The 22566-nt window shown below is 41.5% G+C and overlaps 1 protein-coding gene across 24 annotated transcripts in view; it reads left to right on the top strand.

Annotated features, from left to right (window-relative positions):
* LOC137236879 (protein eva-1) overlaps positions 1-22566 on the top strand; it is a 3007131-nt gene that overhangs the window by 2193224 nt on the left and 791341 nt on the right. The gene's annotated exons all lie outside the window — the stretch shown is intronic.

Genomic DNA, 22566 nt, shown 5'->3' with positions numbered 1-22566 from the left:
ACTTCTTACTGTCCTCCTCTAATGGTATTTGATAGTAACTAGCCGTCATATCCAGGGTGGTAAAATATCGTCCGCCGGATAGTTTCGCTAGCTGCTCTTCATCGGTAGGCATCGGGAATTGCTTCTTTATAGTAACGGCATTGAGTGCCCGATAATCAACGAACATTCGACTTTCTCCATTGCTCTTGCTGACCAAAATGACCGATGCCACATGCGGTGACGTACTTCGCCGAATAATTTTGTTTTCCAACAATTTGTTTAGAATCTGTGTCAATTCCTCTTGTCGTGCTAATGGAACTTGATACCGTTTGCCTACTATTGGATTATCTGACGTCACTTCAATCTTCATTGGTGTACTGTTACATTTACCTAACGCAGTTACATCTTCTGCAAAACACTTGGAAAATTGGCACAGCAAGTTGTAGACCTCCTGGCGTTTGGTTTCTTGAAAACTCTCGTTAACGTTAAACAATTCATTCTTTTTAACTTGTAGCTGTAAAACCCCCGCATCAATAACCATTCTATTGTTCTTGTTGCAGAGAACGTCCCTGCCCAACAAGATTTCATATTTTAACACATCACTTGGTACTAGATGTAGCTGTACATTCAATGTTTCGTTACTAAAGCGTAGTTCGACTTCAATATTATCGGTTGATTCTACTAGGGAGCCACCGAAACCCTCGAAACGTCTGACACATTGGATATGTTTACCTTCTACCTTCGCCCCCGTTGATTGTTTGATCAGCGAATGATCACTTCCCGTGCCAATTAACGCTTTAAGTAATTCGCCTCTAACCTGAACGTTCTCTACAATTGGAGGTACCAGCTTGTCCTCGTTGTTGCTCGTGTTAACTTCAGCTACTGACGATTTTACACCTACTTTGCAGTCCTTCGACTCATGGCCGACTTTTGAACATTTATCACATCGCACTTTCTTGGACGGGCGTGGACATTTCATAGCTATATGCCCCATCTTGTTGCAATTAAAGCATTTCGGTCCTCGTTGATTTGTTTGCTTAGGTTCGCCCTCACTAGTTACCTCAGCTGGCTTAGCTATGTACTGTAAATGCACCTCCGTCGGTTGGGCAATAGCCACGTTCTCTAATGACCGTAATAGCTCCTTCGTAGTATTGAAGTTCATTGCTGACAAAGTTCGAGTCAGTTGTATATCATTAAGACCATTTATTACGTAGGAGTTTATTGATACATCATCTAGAGATGCTCGTCTGGTAATTGCAAGAACAGCGTAGTAGTATTGCATCAGAGATTCCCCAACTTTTCGTTTCCGTTGCGCCAATTCCCTATGAATATCGGCAGCATTAACCATACAAGGAAAATCTTTCGTCAACATACTTACAAAACTAGCCCATGATTGGAACAGGGGCTGTGCGTCCAACCAATCTTTTGCAATGCCCCTCATCTTGTGCTGCACCGCGAACAAAATCGTTTCTTCACTCCATCCATACATACGTTGCAGTTGCTCCACTTTAGCCACAATCTGATTGGATGTCAACATTTTTTTTAATGGCTCGAATTCCGGTAAAATACCAACTATGTCACGCATATTTGATTGCGTTTGCGCTGGCATCAATGCTGGTGTTGAATTTGATGTCTCCCTCAAATTTTGTGCCACCTCCGCTTGCCCAGCCGGTACTTGTGGTTGCATACTCGCTCTCATGTCACTTACGGATTTTGCCAAAGTTGATACGACGTCTTTTAATTCATTGATGGACTTGAGCCATGGTTCCATCTCTTCTAGTTCCTCCATTTCTATTTCATCATCGCCCAATGCATCGATTAACGTGGCAATTTTAGTCGTTTTATTGCCAGCCGTGGTCAAATTCTCTCTTCGCAACAACTTATTCAATTGCGGTACGCTCAGAGTTTCTAATTTTACTTTCATTTTCAAACCAAATTACTTGAGACTTCACAAATTACTTCAGACCTAATTCAGGAATGTACACGCTTTTTCTTGTTGCACGTCCCTTTTTCTTTCCGTTGATTTCGAATTGTCACTCTACTCTTTAGACTTTCCGCCGCCCGTTCTCGTTGACACAATTTGTTTTTCAATCGTCGTTGTTGCCACTGTCCTATCGTTCGTAACGTTCTGTTATAGATTCGTTGCTTCATGTAGCGTTGTTGCCTTAAATTCTAGAAGCTTCTATCGTTGCTTCACCTGTTGTTTTTCCGTGACTCTCGTTTGCTGCTCAATACATATATACCCGTACCTTCGTGTACGGTGTATTTCTTTATTCAGCTGCTTGTCATGTACAATTAAAACTTATTGGGTAAAGATCCCCTTCTGATCTAAAAGCGATAACTTGTAATTTATTTTAATTATATTGAAATATGGCCTTTATTAATTGTAGGCGTTTATGTTTCTTCTATGACAGTATAAACAAGAATCCTCTCAAAAGTTCATTTCTCCAACATTGCCAATCTCCCTCATCAGCTGATTGACCTCAGAGTTGTCTTTTCTTGTAAGTGTTACCAGATCCCTTACATGTTGAAATTACTAAACCAATTTGTTCGTTTGACAAAGAACTCGGTCGATTAACCGTAATTCGATCAATTTCACCGAATCTCCGTTAAGTCAAGAATAACAGAACGGATTTGTTGATTTTACTAGCACCATTTCTTTCAGTGTACAAACACATTCTAGAGTCACCCCTATCTTTATGGCGATATCCCGAAATGGCCTCCACCTATAGAACTATGGCCCGCTCTCTTTTAAAATACTCTTTAATACTTTCCATTTGATACCCATGTCATACAAACACATTCCGGGGTTACCCTAGGTTCACTTTCCTAAATGGTGATTTTCCCTTATTTTGTCTCCAAAGCTCTCAGCTCAGTATGTAATGTTCGGTTACACCCGAACTTAGCCTTCCTTACTTATTATATCTACCGCCGTGGCAGAGAACGTTACCCAAAAACGGAAAATTTTCACCCATATGTCGAAAACTTTCTCTCGGCATTTCCCATCTTCTGATCCACACTCTGACACACTCATGCATTCATACCTCCATACACTTATGCAAACAAATGCCTACACAGATACATTCGATTCGTAACTTCACCGCAATATTGCAAGGACCTCAGTAACATAGTGTTTGCTACCAAACAGCATGATTCCCAAAGACCTGGCTGCCGCGATTGTTGCAGCATGAGTTTGAGACGTATGCACAATAATTTCTCTTATTAAATTATTGTGATTTGTATGCTCTAGGAGTCTTCTTATACATTGCCGGGGCAGTAAGAGGCTAATGGTAAGTCTGCGGTGTTAGAAATTTGGCGACTGGAGTTCGAATATCACTCCGGGAGAATATAATCTCTAATTTAAAAATACAAAGATACCTGAAGAGAACTTTGGCAGGGTCGAAATAGCTATAATATCAGCCAGTATGTTTAATTCCTTTCACTTTTTCCATCATAATAAAATTAAAATAATTTAATAAGAGAAATTATTGTGAATACGTCTCAAACTCATTAAATTTACTAATGTAAAAAAGTTTTAGATAAATTATCCCTGATAAAAATATACAAAATCTAAAATAAAATATCACTGTAGTATACTTAGTGAGGAAAAAAGTTGTATGAATTAATAAAAAAAAAATTGAATAAATGATTAAATGTGAAAATAATAAAATAAATAATTAAAGTCAATAATCAAAAAATTTTCAAGAATTTGATAAATATAAGAATTTGATAAAAATAAAATATAAATAAATATAATGATTTATGGACTCATAAGATAATAAAAAAGTAAAACAAGTACTGGAAAATTAAACAAAACTACTAACACGAGAAAAACACACACCTATTTTTCAAAAATATCCGTGGCATACACCAATCTTTTTCCTCGCTACTATCGCCAAGTTCATACATATAATTTCTTATTGTTTTTAGCACTAAACCTATTAATTATTGGCGCTAACTTGGCATTGTTATTATCAACTTGCGAACTTTGTTTAAAGTTTCACCGATATACCACTTATCCAATTTTAAACGTTACATCCCTCATCCTAGTATAATATGAATTTTTGCTTCTTTCATTGGCCAGCTTCAGCTCTTCCATACTCTTATTTTTAATTAATCGCAAGTTGTCTATTTGAACGGCAACGTCCTTCAATACATCAAGCTTTCGGTAAAGCTCGTATGATGCATCATGCTGTATCATAGGCATACCGAAAGTGACATAGTACGGCGACATATTAATTGCTGAATGTGCGTCACTAACGCATTTGTCCCAATTCTATTGGATTTTATGATCTGTAAGACAGATCTGTTCATCCTCTCCGCAGAGTTACCCTGTGATGAATAAAACTCGGTCTTAATATGCCTAGTGCCGTACTTCTTAAGAAGGTGTTGAACGCTTCATACACGAACTATTTTCCATTGTCGGAATGGACATATGTGGGGACGCGGAATATGGAAAACACTTTCTCTAAAAAGTGTTTGACTTTGGTTAAAAAACAAAAAAAAAATCAAAAAAAATGGTCTAAACACATAAAGACATACACACTATCATCACTAGTACGAGAATAAGGACTCAAAAATCTATAAACAAACTTAGGAAAGGTCGTTCGGTGACTTTTTGTTTACACATCAATTTTTGTTTAAAAACGTTTTGTGTCTTATTCGCCTTACAAGTCTCGCAATCTTCAACAAACGTGCAAACATCAGTTACCATGCCTGGGCAGTAATATTTTTACATAGTCGGGATAGTATTTTGTGGATGCCACCATGACTAGCCAACGGTAATGCGTGAGACGATTATCCGGGGCACGCATAATCGTCTCACAGCTCTCAATTCCGACGGAACCCAAAGCTTCCAGGTCTGGCCCACTATAAGATCGTCCCCCCGGTCGAATTGCCTCCGTAGCCATACGATAAATATATTGCCTGTTTTCTCGGTCACCGACTTTTTAACTCCGCATACTCTCCAACGGTGAATCAAGACGAATGTCTATGGCTTTATCGTTCGTCTGTACTTCGTTAATGTGCATTTGTGAGAGTATGTCGTTAACAACGTTTTGTGCATTTTGGAACGGTGCTGCAATTGCCTCATAAAAAAAAAAAATTTATGTAAGGCGCGATAACCTCCGAAGAGATCTAAGGCCGAGCTTCTCTTCCAATTTGCGTCGTGCTCCTCTTGATTTTTCCCTACAAATTGGCCGGACGGGACCTACATGTTTTATGCCGACTCCGAACGGCATCTGCAAGGCATATGAGTTTTCACTGAGAGCTTTTCATGGCAGAAATACAATCGGAGCGCTTGCCAGACACTGCCGAGGGGCGACCCCGCTTAGAAAAATTTTCTTATAATTGAAAAATCTTATTTCTAAAATTTTGATGTTGCTTTGCCCGGGAGTTGAGCCCAGGGCATACGGTGTGATAGGCGGAGCACGCTACCATCACACCACGGTGGCCGCGTGCGTTGCCTCATAGTCCTGTATAAAACGTAGGTACCAGCCGTTATACACAGGAGCCGTCGTAGTTGCTTGGGAAAGTCCCTCACAGCTAACACTTTATTGGCGTCTGTCCTGATACATCCGTCCCCGACTACATACCCAAGATAACGAACTTCTTTAAATCAAAGCTTGCTCCTCTCTACATTTATGGTGAACTTAGCCTCGCGAAGACATCGAGCGACCTTTTCCAACATATACGAGACATGAAATCCTCTGAATACACTAACAGATCGTCGAAATAAGCAAAAAAAAAAACAAATTCAAGTAAAGTAGCCGGAACAACCTTGTCCATGAGATGACACATTCGTTGTGTCGTTTAATTACAAGCGAGACCGGTGAATTCCAGCTGCCTCGATTATTGCCATGCTCAGCATCGTAGATAAGTTTTGGAATGGCAGGTGAAATTTTTTAATAGCGTTGTTGCACTAGCAGATTGTCATCGACCACCTCGTTAACGCGTTCTTCCTTGTCTTTCTTGCTTAACCCTAACACCGCGAAGGACGGAACTTGGCCTTCCCCGCTACAGCATCGCGTTTCCCTCCGGCGTTTAAATATGTTCCACGGTATCGAAAGAAAGTCACCCTGGGCGGGCATGGGCTCTGCCACACTGGCAACACTCACTCCCTTGCTCACCACACTCATACCGAATGCCCTCCAAAAATCTTTCTCAAGATAAACTCCTTTTTGAAGACTTGGCACGATCAGAAACTCAAATTGCTTTGTGGTGTTCTTCCACGTGACAGATAAATTATCACCGCTACCACGGCAGTTTCCTCCCCGCATAATTTGGGCCTTCATCGGCACAAACAAGGCCTCTTTACCGCGTAGGAATTCCGCTGAGACTTTACCTATGCAGTTGGCTCTGGCCCCTGAGTCCACTAGAGCCAACGCCTCCAGACCTCCTTTATTCCTTTTTGTGAAAAATCGGTTATCTCCATTTATTGTTACTATCGTTAAGATAGTTTTGTTTCTTAATCTTTTAAAATATTTTCACTTATACCGTAACGTCTCAATTTTCTTAAAATTCCTTTTCTACTTCCATTCATTGTGTCACAAAATATCCTACGTCTAGCCTCCTCATACTCTAACTTCCTCTGATGTAGGCTTTTTATCTCTAGTTTTTCTCTTTTTCCCTCTCTTCAAAATCCTCACTTCTGAGGTGCCGGGGGGAATTCACAGTGGATCAAGACGCAGGACTTACAGACGGACAAGCACTGTTGGAATTTACAGAGATTGGGTCCTGGGTTGGTGTTGAGGCTTTCTTTGCAAACGCTACAATTTTCTGACTTCCCAACTTTAGTTGTTCGAAATCAAGCTCATTTACTGCCCTCGACCTACCTTTATTTTCTCTTATAAACTTTTCGGTTTTGAGCTCCGCCAGAGGGTCTATTTTGATGGTGAAGTCAAGTTGGCTAAGTACGGCTTGAGGTTGCACCTTATGGTGCCAACCAATTTCCTCTTCCGCAAGCGGAATGTCAAATTCTGGCCCTTGTTGTAGAAGTCGCCGAAAGCCTCTGCTTCCTTTCCGTGATTTCACGGTTGATTTCATAGTCGGGGTCAGCGGTCCGGAAGTGGCTCAGTAGCTCGGCCTTCAGCTCGAAGTCACTACCATCTCGGTAGGTACTCTGATTGCCTACAGGTGAGATTGTCGGATTGCGCCCATTGTAGGGTATGTCTCTAGATGCTCTGAGGCGCCCCCTGCTCTAATGATTTCGTCTTTGGACCAAGTTGGAGTATTTTACTTTTGCTATTGATAGATTCCCCATTTTTCAAGTGTCCGTGTTCTGTACCGTAGTATTGTTTTGGACAGACTTTTGCTAAGTGTTGAGATTCTGCATGACTTTTCTCGAAACGCAGCTTTGGTTTTATAATGAGTTCTTGACAAAAATCTCCTAACATATTATTGGATTCTTAAAGCCCTTGGTAAATCTGAAAAGCGGTTGAGAATATCTACTTGTTCTGCACCCTCTTTTCCTCAACAGATGTGTTGTAGTCAGGTTCTTGTGTTGGCCATTGGGATCTGTCTTCTTGTAGCCAAGAAGATCCCTGCCACCAGAAAGAATTGTTAATCAGATCTGGGACCAGTAGATCTTTGCTTCCAAAGTCCGCTGAGTCTACGTGAAGCCAGTCCTTGCTTCCGACCATGTCGACGATCTTCGTGGCGGCTTCCGAATCCATGTGAGCACGATAGTTGAATTTGTCCGTAGGTGGACTTTGGCTAGCCCCAGTTTAATGCTTCTGAAGACAGATTCCATGATTACTGCAAGTAGTACTGCGCAAAAAAACTCTAGACATGGGATCGGCATGGTTTTCACTGGGACTTCTTTGGTTTTTGCTAAAAGAAAATTTGTGAAATCATGGTTATCCTTTTTACCCGCATGTATACCGCCGCAGCTTTACTTTATGCTTTCTCTGGTGAGTCACAGAAGCCGTGAATTTCAGTGGCGCCTTCCGGTGAAAAGTTTACCCTACGCGGTATTTTAATATTGTCTATTTCATGGCAATGTTAGGTAAAGTTTTTCCACCGTTCTGCATCAAAATTTTTGCCACTAAGACCATTGGGGCCAGCCATCCTAATGGGTCAAAAAGCTTGGCTAAAGCTGACAGTATCGCCCTTTTCATTAAGGTTTCTGTGTCTTCTAGTGATCCTGATTTGAAGTAGAGGAAAGTGGATCCAGCATTTCACCTTATGCCCAATGCCTTCACGGTGCTTGTATCTTCGAACTCCCAGCGCTCGATTGCATGCCTCCATGCACCCGCGTTCTACCTATCTGACATTTGGCACACCCAATCGTTTTTTTTTTTGTGATCATTTAAGACAATCCCCTGTTTCGTTAAACCACCAAGCCTGTAACGACAGTCTTTCACCACACTGGCTTAAGCTCTATGTAAACAGAAACCAGCCGCGGTTTTGCAATAATCTCGACAGTACGGTGATTGGGCACCATGTCTGTATAGGCGTTTGTTTATAGAACTGCATGAGTGTGCGAGCGTATGGATGAGAATATGGGAAATAACGAAAAAAAACATCGACGAAAATTGTTTGTTTTTGAGTAACGTTCTCTGCCACGGCGGTAGATATAAAAGGGGGTAAAGAGTACGGATTAAGGTTACCATTTCAGCTATGCCCAGCGAAAGTGAGAAGTTTAATAGTAAACAAAGTGCCAAATCAATTAGTGAAAAAAGTAATAATATATGTATGTAACTTAAAGGATCAAGAATCCTTAAACTGAAAAAAATTAAAAGGCCAACTTGCCCTGGATACTAAATAAGAAAAGAAGCTTTTTCACAATTAAGATTTAACAATTTTTTTTTTAATATTCAATAATAAAGTATGATAGTGGTTAGTATGAAAGCCCCAGCGCAACTGCCCTCGCAATGTTTTCTGCTGCCTTCTATAACATTTCTCTTGGCGTTGTTCCGTAGCCAGACATATGCGACGTCTGGGTGTGAGTGTGGCCTTGACTTCCCGCAGGTGTCTGGCTGGCTGGCTTGTGCAATACAAAAGTGGCTTGTGCAATACAAAAGTTTTTGCTGCTAATAATGCCAGCTTTAGCCATCTGGCAGGCGCGGATTAGCTCGTTAGCATCCTCCTTTAAAATAGTTATCCTGTTCTGGATTTCTTGCTCTAATTTTTCCAGGTTCAAGGACATTGTTCAAGATGGTCACGATTCCATTTAGCTTCTGCAATAATTCATTAGTATTTTTGAAAATGGCATCGTTTACCTTATACTGTTGTCTTCGTTTCGAAGGACTTCGTCCCAATCTGTGGAGTCAGGTGAGTCAGCGATCCACTTCCAGGCAGACCCAATACAGTTAATGGATCGCCTTGATCTTCGGGATTTATGGCCTTTTAGCTGGCTGAGTTGTATACGGATTCTCTTCAATTGGAAAAATAGTACCTCTGTTGTTGAAGTTGTTTCATATATCATCCCTAGTGATAGCTCAAGCTGATTTGTTTGTTACTAGGTCGTAGCGCACCAAGTCAATGATGTGAATAAGCTTAACGTGTCCATCGATGATCCAGCCGTACCCATCACGTATAGTAGCCAATGGAGAGTCTATCTTGAATATATCATACGAATATACAGTTGCGCAGAGGCAGATGCTATGAAGTAGAAAAATCATTAAGCTAATTTGTTAGTACTCTTCTCATATCCTCTTACGTGTATTTTAAAATGGTTGTTTATTCAAATATTCAAATATAAATTGTTCCTCCAAATTACTATCCTAATCTACAGTTTCATACATTCATTCATTCGTACAGTTAAAATTTTAGGAATATGTAAATATGTAGGCTAATAATTATTCTTATATTAGGGTACTGATATTATTTTGAGTTGCGTGGGTTGGAAAGGAAAGTAGGTATTAGTAGTTGAAAAGAGCATTTAGATTTTGATTTTTATTTTTAAAGGATTTTTAAGAGTTTTTTTTTTGGGAGCATTGAAGCAGTGTAACTAAATGACTTCGCTCTTTGGTTGGTGTTAGTTATTAGTATGTTAGTTCTTTCTTTTTAGTCAACACTTTTAGGCGTTTTATATATTGCCGCTTTATGAGGGTTTATTAACCAGCCCAATGACTGTAAGATTGTTCTTATAATTTGAGTGCGTACATTGTATTTACAAAAAAAAATGTATTTTGCATCGGAATATAGGCGATTTCTCAGCTGATGAAAGGGTCGTGGTGATCCCTTTTAACCATAAGCGTTGATGATTTCAAGTGACCTACTCATGGCACGAGTAGCTTCACGTCAATTAAAGCAAAGGCCTTATGGTGGAGTTGAACCATACCGATCGTCATCATTCGAACCAACGAGTTATTTGGAATTAAACCAACCTCTGACTGGATCGGCTACAAAATAATTTGCACCCAAAGCCCGGGGACTAAGGGATCTGAACATGAGATTTACCTTGTGACCAATGATATCTCAGACGTTTTTTATGTCGGTCTTGTGGAATTTTTTTCCACTTTCAGTAACAATAGTAACGTTTCTGTTTACTGCAACAGCTTCCTCTTTGTACAGTGGCTTTTGTTTAACTTTTATCTGTTTATTTGCAATAAACAATTTGTCTTCTGCACTGAAAGTGCGTGGGGGTAGAACGTGTATTGTTCAACCTAGCGTTCCTGACCTCCTGCTCCCCTTCTAATAATGCTTTAATGTCTTCATACGTTTTCTCTCCAAAGTCCACCAATTCCTGGTAATTGACTCTAGAAGTCCGGTTAAGGAATACGTCTGCTGGCTTTCGCTTAATGACAGAGTTAACGGTATTGTTGTACCGGTCCACTGCTATCGAGGCGCGTTCCTTCGGAGTTAGTCTATTAAATTCGACAGAAATGCAGCGGTATATTTCGATCAAGGTTGGGTGCAAGCGCTCAACCTGCCCGTTGCTTTCACTTCGTTGTGTGGGGGTTTGGTAGACTTCTATACCTAGTGAGCGGACGTAGTTTAAGACAAGAGGAGTTAGAAATCTTCTTTCGTTGTCCATGACCAATATTTTTGGTACTGAGAAGTAGTACAGGAGATCAGTAAGCTTTTGCGAATGTGTATTGAAGACTGCGCTAAGGTATTTCTGTTTTTCAATCTCGAAGATGTCTATATGCAGACTCTGGCAGGGATAGCTCGTAATCGATGTGGGCTGAAAGAAGGGTTTCGATGGATGCCTATCGTATTTATTTAGTTTGCAGGTGTCCCATTGTTTGGTATATTCGCTGATTTGCCTGGCCATTGCCGGGAAGTAATATTGTTCGAGAATCTGCCCCATAGTTTCGCTTCTAAAGGACATTGTATAATTTACTTCACTGGATATTCGTGCCCCAAGGGTTATTTTATATTTCTCAATTTTTAAAACATTGTTCATCCTGTCTACCGCTCCTACGATATCCTTAAGGGTATCGTCAGTAATAATCCCATCGAATGTTTTAAGACCGGGAAGGATAAAGAAAGTTATCTCGGAATTAATGCCTATGTCTGTAAAAAATTTCGAAGTTATATTTTCGTTTATATCTGCGCAGCCCCCCGCTGATGGAACGCTAAATGATTTCCGCACAGGACAACCCTGTTTGGTCACAGTTGGGCTAATAAAATTCTTAATCGCACGCGTATCGGCCATCGGGAAGTTTGTATTCTATATATGGTACGATAGATCGGCGTTCGGTGAAAAATCCTATTCTTGGACCGGTTCAGCTTCTTTCTCCGCGTCGTCTGTGGTCACATGATAAAGCCGCTGTTGCTTTGCGTTTTCCGACCTAGCATCACGTTTGAAGGGGTTTTTTCTGGTTCATGTAGTTTACGCGCCTACTCTGGATGGACTGATCTACGTCCATCTTTTCAACGGGTGGTTACGAAGAAGTTGGTTGGCCTAGCTTTGGGGATTTCTGTTGATTTGAGTTTCGCTCTTTGAAAGGGAATCTTCGCTCTTGGGGACGTCATATTGTCCTTGGAGGTATTGGTGGTGCCCTCATGGCACCTAACCGTGCATGTGATCTAGAATCGCATTCATTGGCGCAACAACGCGATTGTCGTGGCGTACGCTGTGAATCGTATAGTTTCCGAAATTTATGTTTTGAATTTCGAGGCATGCGGAATATGCCTCAGAAAGGGTTTTGGGATGTTGTATGAGGAGCATTTTAGCCCGCTCCCCGTTCAGGCCGCGGATGGAAACATCCAAGGCGCAATTCCTGTAAGTGTCTATGAGGATCCTTGTTGTCTCCTCAGAGTACGTCTATGTTTAGATCTTATTTATGATTAGAAAGAATTGGTGATGCACGGCAGCGTAGAATTCGTCAAGCCGTGAATCTTTTTGAGACAATTGATGGAGTTGATACTCCAAAGTGCGGATATCTCATTTATCCGCGTAATGGAGTGATAGGCACTCCTTAATGGCACTCCAGTTGGTGTCGAATATGTTGTGCGATATCAGGGCAGTGTCAGCTGCTCCTCGTACCTTTTGGCAAAAGTGCTGTAAAATACGGTATATCGGTTTGTTTCTTACCACCTTGAAGTCGGACGGGATGCTCTCAACAGAGTGCACCCATGAAATATATTGGACGGGGTTGCCGTCAAAAGTTTGCAATTCTTTCACACAGTCAGGTAATCTGGAGATGTCTTTAAGATCCGCCTCCGTTGCAGGAGCTCGCGGCTCTGCTTCCGATACTGGCGGAACGGATGATTGGATAGCACTTTCTAAAAGGGCGGGATGGCAGATTGTCCAAGGCAGATACCCGCCTATCGACGCTGTTGACCTGTTCCAGGAGTGCATTAACCGCACCCGTTAAATTGGTGACAGTGGTCTGTACAGCTTCCGTTGTCCTGCAAGAAAATAGTAAGAGTTATTTTAGAGATTCTACTTACGCCCCTATCACGTATAGGCTAAGCATTAGCAAAGGGTTTTTGTTGTTTCGGTTCTCAGCCTTTTCTCAAAATTTTTTTAAAACACAGGGTTTTTGTTGGTCCATTGGCCTCTTTTCACTTTTTATAACGCGGGGTTTTTTCATTTTATAATTTTTTGGGCTATCAGCCTCTTTTCACTTTTTATAAGGCAGAGTTTTTCCTTTTATAATTTTCTTGGCTTTCAGCCTTTTTTCACACTTAGCTTCGCTGGTCCCTGCTCAGGTGCCACTTAGGTTTTTTTTTTTCCTTAGGTCTCTACACGCTAGCCGCGCTTCGAGAAAATGTATTATTTCTTTTCTTGTATCTTTTCATGTACATAACTTGAATTTAAAATTATTATAACTTAATATATACATGCATGTGAGTATAGTTGGTGATATGATTTTATGAAACAATACTGTCTGCAACTGGACACAGACGTGAGTTTAAATTTCAGGTATTTAACTTAGCATACAGTAATGAATATTTGTTATTGCAATGAATTAAAGATTTTTAGTGTACTAAATATATTACTAATAATTTTCTTGAAAGATTCGATCAATTCTTGATTCCGTGAAATATCTATTATGTTGTATGGTTGTATGTTGAGCTCCTTTCAAAGGGTTTCATGAATTCTTCTCGCATTCTGGTACCTGGGACACGAATAGATTAAGTGACTAATTGACTGTGCTTCTCCTTCGTTGCATGGACATAAGTCTGTATCAATAATATGGAAGCGCTTCAAGTAGGCTTTGCAGAAACTGTGACCAGTTAAGCACTGCGTCATTTCGAATGAAATTCCAAATCTTTCACTATATATCTCTGCTTCTTTTGGCGCCTGGAAGAACATTTTTGTGGTACTGCCTGTCGATTCGTCTGTGTATTCACGACGCCATGCTTCTTGCGTTTCTTGTTGTATAATTGCTTTAGTATAGCTCATTGGAAACTTTTTGTAAACAGGACTTGTTTTCAGACCTCCCGCTTCCTTGGCTGCTTTATCTGCTTGCTCATTTCTGTCGATACCAGTATGAGCTTTTACCCAAGAGAAATTAATTTTGTTTTTTTGACGTAGAAAGAACAACCGCTTATGTATTGACGCTATTAATGGCGTCGTACTGCTTCTATTTTTGATAGCTTCAAGACATGATTGGCTATCACTAAAAATGTGTAGGTTTTGTGTTGCCAAGTACCTTTGAGCCCAGAATAGCGCAGAATTGATTGCGTACGCTTCAGCTTGGAACACGCTGCATATATTGTGAAGCTTAAATATTTCTTTTTCAGAAGTTCCATCTGGATGGATGATAACAAAGGCCGATCCGCATTCTCCCGTTTCTAGTTTGCTTCCGTCTGTAAAGATCTGTGTGGTATGATGTGCTATTAAACTATCAATTTCGACCTGTCTACTGATTTTGCTATATTCAATGGTTTGCCGATCGGCTGGGTGTAGCAAGTCTTTCGGATGTATATCTCTATCTAAATCAACTTCTACTGGTAACCCAGGTTTTCCGCCTTGTTTTCTGACCTCGTATACTTTGCTTATTTCTGCAACTTTAAGATGGAGTGGCGTGAACGCAGCTAGTGCTAGTGCAGAAGTTGCGGACACAGTGTGAAATCCACGTATCGCTCTTATAGCAAAACTTCTTTGAAAAGATCGGAGAAGCTTACGGACGCAGTAGTAGTTAGTTGCTCCTCCCCAGACACTTGATGCGTAAGTAATCATGACCTCGACAACTTGTCTGTATATTATCGCAACATTTTCGGCATGAATTCCCCATGTAGGTCTCACATATTTGCATATATTATTAAAAATTCGTTGCGTTTTTCCAATGATATAGCGTGCATGGCTGATAAAATTTAAATTGTTATCTATTATAACTCCGAGAAGTTTTATAGACTCTACGAACGGCAAGTTAGTTCCATTTAAGTAAATTTTTGCTGTTCTTAATTTTTGTGTAAACGCTATTGCCTTCGTTTTATCATCACCAAATTGTAGTTTTACATCGTTTCCCCATTGATGTATTTAGCATAAAGCAGCATTAGCTATACATTCGAGCTCCGCGCGTGTTTTTGCGGCCACGGTAAGGAGCACATCATCGGCAAATGCTTGAATTTGGCATCCATTTGGTAGTGGCATGGTAAATAGGCTATCTAAAATTATGTTCCAAAATGTAGGGCCACATATGGAACCTTGGATACACCCTTTTGACATTGATTTTTTGGCAGTGGCATCAGCATATTCTAATCTAACCGATCGGTTATCTAGATAGCTTTTAATTAAGTTATAAATATTTGATGGAGTACGTTGGCATTCCAGCTGTTTAAAAAGTATGGGCCACCAAGCATTATCAAAAGCGGCTTTGATGTCAAGAGAGACGCAAATCACCTGGTATTTCTTGCTTCTTCTTTCTTTTATATGATGGATTGCGTTGTATAACGCGTCGGTTGTCGACGTTTGCTGTTTAAAGCCAAATTGCTTATTAGACCACAAATTATTGCTTTCTAAGTGGAAATTTAAACGCTTAGTGAGTAGTTTTTCCAACACTTTGCCTAATATTGGTAAAAGCCCTATTGGTCTATATGATGATACATCTCCAGCCACTTTATTGGTTTTTGGTATCACTTTGACATACGCTTCTTTCCATGCCTTCGGAAAGTAACCAATTTTTAAACAAGCGTTGTATAGTTTAGTTATTAAATCAGGATAATCTTTGATTACCTCCAAGCATATATCCGATGTCAGGTGATCTAATCCAGGAGCTCTATTAGGGTTCATTGTATTAATAGCCTCGACGACCTCGGCTTCTGTGAAGTCTTTGTCGTCAGGTGTACTTATGCTATTTTTTACCTGACTGCGGATTTCACGCTGGCTTATGGTTATGTCTTCACAATCGTCTAGGTAGAAGTGCTGCAGTAGAACATTTGCTGTTTCGATACTGGTCTCTGTGGTACTTCCTGCATGGTGAGGTGTCGTGGGCGGACGCTGTACGGGTGCATCTTTTATAATTCTATTTGTGACCGACCAAACATCTTCTTTACCCTGGTTTTTGCAAAAATCCCTGAAATGTTGTATTGAAGCTGCCTTCAGTGTTGCTGCATACTCGCGCTTTGCATTGGAGTGCATTTTAGCAGTTTCTTCTAATGGCCTACCTTGCTTGGACAGCCTATTCAGTCTGTGGTGAAGTTTTATACACTTTTCTTTAAGCGCTTGTAGGTCTTTGTTCCACCAAGGGTTGTATGGCTTAGAACCGCGCCTTATCTTCATTGAGTTATCGCATGCAAATTTTATACTATTGGTTAGACTTGTTACAACGTTATCTATTACGTGGTAGGTGCAGTTTTGAAAATTGGTGTTAAGTATATTTGATTCTTCAACGCAACTTTTCAAGGTGGCATTAAATTGATCCCAATGGGCGGATTTAGTATTATACATATAAGTCGAATTGCTTGTTAATGCTTGAGTCTTATAATTTTTTATGATTTTAAATGTTATGGCGTTGTGGTCTGAATTTTGCATTGCTCCGACATCGACGCGCCAGTCAACAATACGCTGTACAAGGCTCTCTGAGGCAATGGTTATGGCTACAATTGACGTGGCAGATATGCCATCACGGATAGCGTTGAATGTGGCTACGTTACCCTCGTTACAGACTGCCATACTTCTAGACGAAATCATGTTTGCTAACAAAGTACCACGTTCGTTATCATTATTTGAGCCCCATGAGGTGTGCCATCCGTTAAAGTCACCTCCAAGTAGCTGCAGTGAGGACGCTGTTTTCTCGAGAAAATTGCTGATTGAGGTCATTGTGTTAAATTTGTCTACTACGGGCTCCACGTAAGCGCTCCCAACGAATAACTGGCGATTGTCAATATGAATCCTTATGACACTTAAATTTGGCGTTGAAAACTGTGACATGCCCAAAGATGTACCTATAGACTCTTTAACTAAAATGCAAGCTTTGACTCTTCTGTTCTCTGCAGGAAATTGGAAAGTTATGATACCACTTGTGGAGCTAATTGAAGTATCTTTGTACATTGGCGGTTCGCTACATAATGCTATATCTATAGAGTGGGACGTAAAATATTGTAGTAGCTCTTTGTATGCAGTATAGCAGTGGTTAACATTGACTTGTATGCATTTTAGGGGCTTAACACCCATAATCGGTCCATGCGTTAATACGCTGTTTAATTGCTTTAAGTTGCGGGCAGTATTTAACGCTGGTAGCGGAATGCTTTACATCGACTTTTGTGTTTGATGATTCATTTCGCTCTAAGCAATTGAAACACTTTAGCTTTTCGCAATCTTTTTTAAAGGGGCAATTCCCGAATTGGTGTTCCTTGCTTGCGCAGTGGGAGCAGGGTGCGCTTTGAGAAGTACATTTACTCTTGGTGTGTCCAAATTGGAGACATTGGAAACATTGCAGAAAGGCACTAAAGTCGGATACGTTAACACGCTGATAGTCTATGTTAAGCCGCTCAGACACAAGCATTGTTTTCCGGACTAGGGGACTTACTTCAAGGACAGCATTGAACATAAAATCAGGGTTTCGGCGATTTCGCTTCACAAAGCGCAGTTTTATATCGCTGTCTTCCATCATGGCTGAGCCTACATTGGGGTTTTGGTTTCTGATAATCGGAACGAGTTCCTCTACTTGCACTTCTTTCGATATTCCTTTTATAATCACTAATGGCCTTCTAGTTTTTGCATTCTCTGCTCTAATGTCAGATACATTTGATAACTTATTCATTGTTGTATCGCGTTGCTCTAAGTTGTCGAACTCGATTCTAACTTTGTTATTTGACACAGGGGCTATTTTTAATGGAGCAAAATTGGTATCTTTAAATGATACACTTTTTTTAAAACTATTTAATAAAGCCGAGTGATTTTGATTATCCTTAGTTGAGCTGATTACAATTGCTGGATTGCATTTTTTATCTCCTGATTTGGCTACATTTGCATAACTTGCATTAGGGGACTCATTGTTTGAATTCAAAGATTGTATTAGCAGAGAGAACTCCTCTCTTATTGTGGCACGTATATTGACCGAGGTGTTAGCAGGATCATCATTTTTTTCATTTAGCAAAAGTGCTTCAATGGTGGGGATGAGAGCCATGAGTTTCGTTGTTTGATTGATTACGCCAGTTTTTATTTCTCTCTTAACATTGCCGGAATCTTGAATTAGACGATGTATTTCATTTGAGATGTCGCTGATAGCTTTTATTATAGTTGCTGTGGAACTCATATTTTTGGATTGTGTTCGTGCTGTCTGCAAGTAACGAGCTTACTTTCCACAACACTACTATCTAGCTAAAATAAATAAGCTTACGTTCCACATCGATCTCGGCGAACTTGAAAAGCTGAACTTAACTTCTACACCCTTTCCAGCTGACACGAAACAGAGCCTACGTTCCACACTTCTATTTCTGACAGTTTTCCTGTTCCACGGCTAACTCTATCAGCTGATTTGGCGAAGGCGCGTAAAAATATGTGGGCGACAATTTGTGTTGTTGTTGTTTGTATAAATGTTACTTTTATATGGGCTTCTTTTTATAGAAATGTTTTATTTTGCACTTATTTAGTTGAATTCGCTTACCCCTACAGCTGGGACAAGAACAGTCTCGATATATATAACAAAATTACTTTTTACACCTTGTAAACTTTTTAAACTTTAGAAATTTTATCTCGACTTTGGATATGAAAGAAAACACGTCTGACAAGTACGAGTGTTGCCAGAGTAGCCTGCCACTTAGGTTAGGTTAGGTTACGAGGCTGAGCTGGGCACTATGGCACGAGCTCACTACTTAGGCCACCAATGGCCCCATTGTAATACCCTGCGCGGTCTCAAAGAGGACCCCTACCCTGCCTAAAGCGGGTCAAACCACTTTTTGGAATTTATATAGTTTGCAAGAGCCTTGACTTCATAGCTAGAGACCTCAGCAAGGTAATGTAGAAAAGGTTTACCAAGGATGGCCAACCTACGCCTACTAAACGCTGGACAATGACAGAGAAGGTGATGGACACTTTCCTCCTCTTCTGTACATCTGCAGCTGCGACAATAGTCGAAGGTCGTTACCCCCATTCTAGCACCATGCGTGCCTATTAAACAATGCCCTGTTAGAACCCTTATCAGGGCGACAGAACTGATTTGTTTAAAATCAGAAGCGCTCTTGTGCGCCTCTTGTCATATGAGGGCCAGGTTAGCCTGGATGTCTCACTCGATGCAGCCATGTCACCATAGGCCATTTGCAATTCTTATAGTGCTTGTGTTACCACCAAGCCTGAAAGTGGCCATGGGTATACCTACCGAATCATTTCCTGGAAGGATATGGTCGGTGGTGACTCTTCTGGCCAGCTCGTCTGCTCTGCAGTTTCCTTCAATATCCCTGTGCCCAGATTCCCATATAAGGCTGATACTGAAGTGCTGAGCCATCTCGTTAAGAGATCTGCGGCATTCAGTGACCGACTTTGCGTTGCCGACGATTAAGTCCAGGGCCTTTGAGGGCCTGGCTGTCTGAGAAAATAAACACCCGCTTACCATCCTTAGGCACAGACCCGAGATGATTCACAGCCCTGTGTATTGCCAGCATTTTCGCTTGGTAAACACTACAGTGATCTGGTAGGCGAAAAGAGACCTCTAGACACAGATCGAGTGAAAAGAGGCCTGCTCCCACCTTCCCGTCAACCGTGAATATGTTGATAGCACCCGGTACCGTATGTTGTCTGGTATTCCTGTCTTGTCGCGATGGTATAGATATACTATAGTTTTTAACGAAGACGTTCTTTGGCATGCAGTAGTCAGTGCGTACCGGTATTGGGACTGGGGCGTTCGTGCCCAGGATTGTTGCATGTCCACTGGATCCATTTGACCAGAGACCTGTTTCCCTTATGCGTAGAGCGGCGATGACCGCTATTTCCTTCGCCACCAGTTCAAGAGGTGGAGTGACTCTGCAAACCGGTCTGCGGATCACGCATCCACCTAGCTCCATTTTAATCTGCCTACGCGTAAGAAATGCCACCAGTGTGTATTCCTTGAGGTCAAGTGACCTTTCAATAACGGATACCAGTGAGTGCAAGGCCGTGTCAGTTGACCTACCCTTAGTATAGGCATGTTGAGCTTGCGAAAGAAGCGATGGCTCAATTCTCCTCCTGATGTAGTCCTCTAGGAATCTTTCGACAGCTTTTAGTAGAAAAGAAGATATGCTTATAGGCCTATAATAGTTTGGCTAAGAGTGGGAGGTTTTCCCTGCCTTGGGGATAAAGACCACGTTGACTTCTCTCCACGATGCTGGTACGTAATTGAGCTTAAGACAACCTATTAACATCCCTTTTATCCAGGGCCTTATAAGTTCGGCAGTAAACTGTAGCTGAGCCGGAAAACTTTCATCCGGCCCGGCGATTTATAGGACTTGAAGGTCTGTAAAGCCCAATCAATCTTTTTTTCATCTGTGATTTGGCTTATTAGCTGATCATTAGGTGACCCTCCGCTTACAATATTTGAAGACACGCCCGCGCTTGCTGGGCAGTGTGTATCCATAACCAAGTTTATCGTTTCAGCGCTGTAGTCCGTCCAGTGCCCATCCGGCTTTTGGATGTAACTTAGCTGAGTTGGAGATTTCGATAGCACCTTCCTTAAGCGGGAGGCCGCGGATGTGGATTCAATCCTGCCGCAGAAATCCCTGCAGGAGGATCGCTTTTCATTTCGGATTGCTTTTTTATATATATTTATTTTCGTTTTATAAGCAGCCCATGAGGATTCGTGTCCGTCATGCTTTGCTTTATTAAAAGCCGCCCTACATAACTTCCTTAGCTTATCAAGATCGGACGACCACCATGGTGGTTTGTGAGTTTCCACAACCTTTTTAGTCGGGCAAGCCCTATCTAGAGCATTCCTACATTTTTGAATGAAATTATTTACAAGCACCTCCAGCTCCTCTTCGCTCTCTGGGGCTCGCACCTCTTCAGATAGCTTTAACCTATTGTCTTCTTATGTTAGCCCCAGTTCGTTCTTCTAATATTTTGTATGTACTTAGGACTTTTGTGCGCCTGCGATATAGAAAAGCTGATATATCTATGGTCAGAACTTTAGAACTCTCCATGAAACGATCAGGTCACTGAAGGAATCTATGACCAGGGTTATGTCAAGGACCTCTTCGCGGTTCCTCGTAATGAAGGTGGGATAATTTCCCCTATTACATATACTTCGATTAGTGCCTAAAAGATAGTTAAATAAAGACTCACCTCGGTCATTTGTATCACTACAGCCCCACTGGGAATGGTGGGCATTGGCATTGCCTCCTAGTAGGATGAAGTAATTTCGTGGATTTGCTGCTCTCACGAACTCCTTCAAATTTTCCGGTGGTAGTGAGCCTTGGTGATCGTGCGCTAGGTAGAAGGAAGCAAGTTTAAAGCTCCTCCCTAGCACCTCGACACTAACCGCTGTCAGAGGGGAGTTCAACCACCTCCGTGCGAGACTGAAGGTTGACCAAGACTTCGACATCAGCCCTATAAATCTTAAGGCTTATATTTTTGAAGCCGAAGCTTACTTTGAAGTCCTCCTTTTTCAGCGCTTCGACGCTAGCGCTGTTGAGCGGCGTCGTCACAGGAAATTAGCTTGACATTGCCCTGGAACCACCCTGCATCGGTCTAAGATGGCGGTGGACCAGGGTTGTCTTTCTTAACCCTAACGGCCACCGCAGCGAGCGCAGCCTCGATCCACTCCCACTGTTGTTTCGGGATCCTGCCATCTTCGCTGCTCTCGTCTATAATGCCAATGATCTGCCGACCCTTGGCAATTTCGGCGAAAACCGCGTCCAGTCTCCCTGCGTCTTAGCCCTTTTCGGTGCCGTGGGGTTGGATTCATCCATGGACCGCTGGCGTTTCGAGGTTTCATCACTCTCGACCCAGTCCAGCCTGAAGTTCGGCAACATTTGTCTCGCCCCAGCAAGATCACGCTGCGCCTTCTCCCAGTCCTCTGCAGACACTTCCCCCTCCCTAATCGGCGAGGAGGCATTCATGCGCAGGATCCGGGCAGCCCAGCGCTTGTCTTGGTAACTGGGCTTTTTTAGTCCCTTGGCCCTAGAGCCGACCACTCCCACATCCCTGGAGCCCCGACCGGACGACCGAGAGGTGCCGGCCTTCGAACTCCCGGGCTGCATTCTATCTCAGCCCTACCCTGTCTAGATTGGCTCTTGGCCCTATAGCCCACCCACCCACTTCCCTATGATCCCCAGCAATCGACCCTCCAGACGCTTGTCGCTGGGTGGAAGGCCTGCTGGTGGGGGCCAAGGGAGGGGCGGTAGCGGTACGGATTTCTCTTTTGAGGAATTTTTTTGAGTGTTTATTACATACTCTGCATATTGGCAGCACGGAAACATTTCATTACTTTTTTTGCTAGTTCCCCAATCTTTTCATAGTTCCTTTTCATTTTTCTATTCACTTTATGCCGATAACTTGAGTAAATATTGAGATATCTTCACCAAATTTGGTACACAAATGAGCAAAATTGTATGATAACCACGCCCACTTTTTATATATATAACATTTTAGAAAACAAAAAAAACCTGATAATTTAGTAAATAATACACGTAGAATGTTGATATTAAGACTATTGATAAAAATTTGAAAAAAATTTCTTAAATAAATAAATAAAATAAATTTTACAAACAATTCATAAATCAAAAATCGTTAAACCTATCGTAACAAAATTCGGAAGAGAGGTTGCCTTT

Source organism: Eurosta solidaginis, chromosome 1, assembly GCF_040869045.1.
Source record: "Eurosta solidaginis isolate ZX-2024a chromosome 1, ASM4086904v1, whole genome shotgun sequence".
NCBI lineage: Eukaryota > Metazoa > Arthropoda > Insecta > Diptera > Tephritidae > Eurosta > Eurosta solidaginis.
Note: the sequence above shows the minus strand (reverse complement) of the source record. Positions and strands in the feature narration are given on the sequence as shown.